Source organism: Apodemus sylvaticus, chromosome X (genome assembly GCF_947179515.1).
Source record: "Apodemus sylvaticus chromosome X, mApoSyl1.1, whole genome shotgun sequence".
Classification (NCBI taxonomy): domain Eukaryota; kingdom Metazoa; phylum Chordata; class Mammalia; order Rodentia; family Muridae; genus Apodemus; species Apodemus sylvaticus.
In genome coordinates this window covers 63,046,169-63,051,769 of record NC_067495.1, presented here as the reverse complement: position 1 = coordinate 63,051,769, position 5,601 = coordinate 63,046,169, and positions in this window count along the sequence as shown.

Sequence of the window (5,601 nt, the reverse complement as noted above, 5' to 3'; positions counted from 1 at the left end):
GCTCGTCCCACCGTTCTGTTACTGCTGCTGACAGCACACACAGTTCTGAACTTTTCTTGCCACCAAAGGTCAGAAATGGCCCTCTTGTTCCCATACTCTGCCCTAGGCAGCCTGGGACTCTCACCTTAAATTTTGGACCCTCCTAGGGGAACGAGTGTATCACCGGTCCAGATGACAAGCTCTATCCCAGGCTGGGGCCTACCCATGAAAAAGGAGGTGTGGAGTTATACACTCCACATCCATGAAAAGGGGCCTGTTTGTTACATTCTCGAGAGGAGCTTGCTGTGTCAAGGATTCATGGGTTGAGTAAGGCCGGGCCTCAAAGTGCATTTCCATGGGTAAACAGGACACTTCCAGCTCAAGTGTAGACAGATGATACATATGACAGTTAGCTGATGTAACCAGGAAAGATGCCAAAATAGGGCATTTAGCAGGATTTTATAACCTGATTGACCAAATGTTTATTAAGTTCTTTCAACCACTGTGATAAGTCTAAGAGACATGGGCACAGCCCAGTCCTGGCCTGGAACAAGGGGAAGAGAAAGCAAATATATGCACGGAGCTGGGGATCTCTGAATTGAAAGCAACTGGTTGTGTCCAAGCAGCCCAGAAGCCTCTGAAGGGATGGGTAACCTGAATGTCCCCCCAGGCAAGCAAGAGCATTCCACAGAAGGGAGTGAGAAAGCCTCAAGTCTGTCCTTGGCTGGGAATAGCCATGCTTTTATTAAACAGTGAGAGTGTCTGGTGGACTAGAAGTACCAGTCGCTTCAAATGTCCACTATTCTAATTATACACTCTAGGCTTAAGGCACTTTGGCTTGTGCTGAAAAGAATGGGGATTTCAAAGAATTGGAGAGTGGGGAATGGCTGGCTGAAGGCGCAGGTGCCAAGGTTTGCCCTCTCAAAGGTTTGCTTATCCCACTTCGGTTTCCCAATGCAGTCCTTTCCAATCTATCTGCAGGGTCCCTATGAAGGCCTCCATCCTGCGAGGCAGCCACCTGGTGAGAACAATGGCTGGTTAGTGCCCTGTGGCCCTTTGGGGGGAACGGCCCTGGTCAAGGATATTCCCCCCCCACACACACACACACACATATACCCGCACTATGGAGGGAGCAGCAGAAGGTGCTGGGAATACCAGCAAAAGGTTGCCTTTTGCCATGGGACCTGATCTCCTGGCCCAAGCTGGCACTGCCTGAGAACTACCTCTGCCTGAGTCCTGGCCTAACAGGATCCATAAAAGCTACTGAGCTGATGACCTTGGGCCTAGCCTCAGAGGGCACCAGTGCAGGGGCCTCCAAACTGTCAATCATTGCATTCCTATAGGACACGCTGGCCTGGAGTGCAGTTCGGTGGCAGGGTACTTGCCCAGCATACACAGCCCTGGATTCTGTCCCTTAGCACTTCAAAAATAGAGGAGGTGAGACAAGAGAGAAGGGAGAGAGAAGAGGAGAAAGAAGATACTAAACAGGACACAAAAAAGAGCAACAGGTAAAGGTAGGGATCACTTTTTTAAAATTTACCAAGTAAAATTGAAATACTCAAAGGCAGAGCCAGCATCCACAAAACCAACACGGCAGGTTAAGAACGGCTCTGTCCATCGCTTCTCTGCCTTTTGGCTAAGATCAAGTGAAGAACAGCTCTGTCCACAGTTATAAAGGCAGTAACAGCAACAAAGAAAAGCACCAAACAGGAACGGAGTTAGATTTCGGTGGACCAGGAAATTATAAGATGCTTTGTTTTGCTTTTGGAGCCTTTTTTTTTTCCAGATTCCCTCTAGCGAAGCACATTTTATTTTCACAGTGGAAAAGCAGGCTGGGGTAGACAGCTCAGTGTGCAGTGCCTGCCTGTCTGCCTGCTATCCATGAGGCCCTAGGCTGCACCCTTAGTCCCACAAATAAAGTAATAAGCTAAAAAGGAGTTGCTTGGTTGAACAACTCTAAACTCAAGTCGCACACACACAAAAAGAACTGTGTTTGGGAGAAGGGGTTCAGCTGGAGGAGATGGGGAGTAAAAGTATAATGGGGTGACTGTGACCAAAATGCATTGTGTCTGTGTGTAATTGTCAGAATAAATGCTGGAGACTGTAAATGGTCATTATATCTGCTCTGAGATAAAGATCAGAGTCAGTTGGAGCCTCCCACTGTGCAGACCCATGCTCAGCCTCAGGGCTGTTCTTACTGCCCAGGAGACTCTGAGCACAGCCCCAGGAAAAATGGGCTCCCGGGCAAGGTAAGTGGATACTGGTGTGAGCTTGCCTTCCTTTCAGTCAAATGCTACTGTCCACCTACCCACTGTCGTACTAAGTTCAAGCCCAGTGACTCTGATGACAGACATGAGGCAAACGTTAGAATGAATCCCTTTTTATAGGTCATCCCTACTTAAAGTGGGCCATTATCTTTCCTGCTGGATAGGTAGTATCATACCCACTCTAGAGATGAGTAAACTGAGTCTACAAACTGAAATAACTTGCCCAGGAGTGTGCACGCACGCGCACGTGTACACACACACACACATACACACAACCAGACTTCCCCACTCTCCAGGGTTAGATGCATCTTCTCTGATGAGTCCACACCAGGCAGTCCTCTGCTATATATGTGTTGGGGGCCTCATAGCAGCTGGTGTATGCTGCCTGGTTGGTGTCTCAGTGTCTTGAGAGCTCCGGAAGGTACAGGTTAGAATGTCCTTTAAACTATGTGACTTTGGAGTAAAAGCTTTTCTTCTTACTTACAAAGTCCAAACTGGATCAAGCCACACACTACTCGTAGGCCCTCACCCTACAATAAACAGACAAATCAGTCATGTGCTTTTTCAGCAAGGTGCTTGGCCTTGCTGAGTGTGTTTCCTCACATAGAAAGCAGGGTAAATACTTTCTGTACTTCCTTGGCTCTTGTGAGAGTCTACTGACTTATCAATGATGGGGCATCTGAAATGAGCCTTAGAAACTGTGTGGTTGCACATGCGAATATACGATTATTCGTAGCATGAGAGGTTCAAGGCCAGCCTGGGCTACATGACAGCCTGTGTCGGAGAAAAAAAGCCTAAATATTGTACATATAAGAGCATGTACCAGGACTAGAGAAACTATAGGTAAACTTTAGGCTGTGTCTATAACTTAAGGGTTAAGAAAAATAGCCATCTTATAAAGAATATATGTATGCAAAACCCTGAAATCAATCCCTATCACTGAAGACAAAGAATGTGTGTGTGTGTGTATGTGTGTGTGTGTGTGTGTGTGTGTGTGTGTGTGTTGGATATACATGTATTTGCATAAAATATCTCTGAAAAATACACAAACTGGGACACTTCAGTTGCCTCCAGGCAGTGAAGCCAGGTGGCAAATGGCTGGGGAAGTGAGGGAAACTTGCACTGTTTCTTTTTGTACCTTCTGATTTTTTTAACCATGTAGATGTATTACCTAGTCCCTGAAAAAGTAAATAAATAAAATTTAAAAATAAGAAGAAAGCCAACGGAAAATTCCCAAGCTGGTTTACCTTCGGGGAGAGTGGTTGCACCTCCACTGCATTCATTGTGAGCTGTCACAGAGAGAGCAGTATATTTCCAATTCTATATTTAAAAGACTCTCAGGCAGAAGGATTTCTTTATTAGCAAGTGAAATATTGTCGATCAACAGAGAAGGGGAGACAGAAGAAGAGGAAGATGAGGAAAACTGAGGAAGAGGAATGGAAGCAGCCATCAGACAGAACCTCTTCCTATAGCCATTCCCCTGCTGCATTTACCAGGGGCAGGTCCTGTAGCCCAGGCTCATGGCTGGGCCCACAGCTGCCCAGTAGAGCCTTGGCAAGCACTACAGCCGCTTTCACCTTATGCTGCCTAAATCTGAACCTCTGGCACTCAATTGCTCTGGGACCTTGTCCAAGTAAGCCAGTCTCTCTAAGCCTTAGTGTTATCATCTATCAAGTATACTCCCCGGTCCTCTCTCCAGGGAGAAAGCTGCTATGAGGTACACCACACACACACACACACACACTGATATATCAATGAGAAACCCAGGTGCATGCCATAGTCCCACTTACTAAAGAGACTGAAGCAGGAGAGTCACTTGAGCGTGGGAATTCCAGCCAGTCTAGACAATACCACAGGACTGTGATGACAGCATGCGTGCCAAGCATGTGTGAGGCCCTGGGTTCACTCCCCAGCACTGCACCCAGCAGGAACTCAAAGTCACCTTTGGGGATATATTGAGTTTGAGGACAATGTGAAGTAGAGACTATCTCAAAAAGAAAAAGGCAAAAAATGAGAATGGGGACGAAAGAAGACAGAAGAAAGACAGAAGGAAGGACTAAAGGAAGGAAAGAAGGAAGAAAGGAAGGAAGGAAGGAAGGAAGGAAGGAAGGAAGGAAGGAAGGAAGGAAGGAAGGACTAAAGGAAGGAAAGAAGAAAGGAAGGAAGGAAGGACTAAAGGAAGGAAAGAAGGAAGGAAGGAAGGAAGGAAGGAAGGAAGGAAGGAAGGAAGGAAGGAAGGAAGGAAGGAAGGAAGGAAAAAAGAAAGGAAGGAAGGAAGGAAGGAAGGAAGGAAGGAAGGAAGGAAGGACTAAAGGAAGGAAAGAAGAAAGAAAGGAAGGAAGGAAGGAAGGAAGCCAACAAACAGAAGCCAGAGACAGGAGGCTCCTAAAGACTCACAGGCTAGCAAGCATTATCAAAATGGCAAGCTTCTGTCTCAGGAGAAGACCCCCTACTCAAAAAATTAGAAAAGTGGAAGAAGACATTCCAGCACCAGCCTTAAGCCTCCATGTGCAGATATGTGTCAAGTGTGCATGCACACACACACACACACCACAACAACAACAATAAAAAATACAGACCACCACATTTATTACTGTGCTTCACAGATTATTGATAGTTTTTCAAAGAATTTTAAGGCAAAGTAAGTATTCTCTTCAGAGAGGCAATGCAATCCTAAGCAAAAATATACATTGGAGGCAAAACAGCCTTATCTTAGTGACTTTTCAGTTGCTGAGATAAGATAACTGACAAAAGAGACCAAAGGGGGAATGGGTTTATTTTGGCTCACAGTTCAAGATTATAGCTCATCATTTTGGGAAAATCACAGTAGCAGGAGTTTGAGACAGCTGGTCACATTACATGCTCAAAAACCTATCTCCCAAGTGGCTCTAAATCTCATCAAGTTGACAATTGAGATTATCCATCCTTTTCAAAAAACTGTGCTAGAAAAACGATATTTAAATGTAGAAGGTTGAAATGAGATCCCTGTCTCTCGTTCAAAATCAACTCAAAATGGGCCAAACACCAAAATGTAAGATCTAAACCTTTAAAGCCAATAGAAAAAACACTTCAAGATATGGTGGTCATAAGCAAGGAAATTTCTGAATAGGATTCCAGTCACTCAGGTCAAGATTGACAACTGAGAAATAGGACCTCCTGAAATTAAAAAGCTTCTGCACAGCAAAGGACATAATCAAATGAAGAGATGACCTACAGAATGGGAGAGACATCTTTGCTAGCTATACTTCCAACATGAGATTAGTATCTACTCTATACAAGGAACACAAAGAATTAAACAACAAGAAATCAAACAATGCAACAATAAATAGGCTAATAAAATGAGCAAAACAGTTCT